Source organism: Sesamum indicum, linkage group LG4 (assembly GCF_000512975.1).
Source record: "Sesamum indicum cultivar Zhongzhi No. 13 linkage group LG4, S_indicum_v1.0, whole genome shotgun sequence".
Taxonomy (NCBI): domain Eukaryota; kingdom Viridiplantae; phylum Streptophyta; class Magnoliopsida; order Lamiales; family Pedaliaceae; genus Sesamum; species Sesamum indicum.
Window position 1 is genome coordinate 14,224,017 of NC_026148.1, and position 990 is coordinate 14,225,006.

Sequence of the window (990 nt, forward strand, 5' to 3'; positions counted from 1 at the left end):
ACTCCAATAATAGCACTGGATTCAAATGAGCAGCAATATTAGGTTATTGTTCCTCATTTCAATAAATACTCTTTCATATTTGGTAAACAAAAACGAGAATATACGTCTATCTAAACACACAAAAATATTACAAGGAAATAAATAGACCACAAAGACATACAATACCCGTAATTAGCATAAAATATTGCGAAACTTGGTGACATTCTGTTCGAGAAAAAGGGTTATGCAAATAGAAATGAAGACTTAGATAATGAAGGTGAATGGCTAATGTAAAAAGACGCAGATGTCATTCGTTAACGCAAAAGATAAAAACAATACATCACTTCTTTCATGTTCAAAATGTAAGTAAAAAATGTTCTACCGTGACACACACACACCCACACGCACACACACGCATACACACACACACACACAATCAAACACACCACACACACACACACACACACACTCCACATGCACACACACACACACACCCCACACGCACACGCACACACACACACACACCCCACATGCACATACACACACACACAAAAAAAAAGATGCACAGACAAGATAATATAAAAGTCGGACAAGGAGGGGGCATCGTTCAACAAAACTTTTCAAGTTTGTGGTCGATAAAATTGAAAAAGAAATACAATAGATTATTAGAACATATAAAAATATATTCTTAGACATCATGATCTAACCATAAACCTGCTAGACCAGATCATGATTTTCAGAGAGGTTGATCCAGAAACTAGATAATATTAATCACAAAATCATTGCCCTAATACAATTATATAAATAAAATACACTGAGAAATAATGCAGCCTTCTTTGTTCCAATAATAACACTGGATTCAAGAGAGCAGCAATATTAGGTTATTGCTCCTCATTTCAATATATAGTCTTTCATATTAGGTAAACAAAAATGAGATTATACATCTATGTAAACACACAAAAATATTAGAAAGGATATAAATAGACCACAAAGACACACAATACCCGTAAT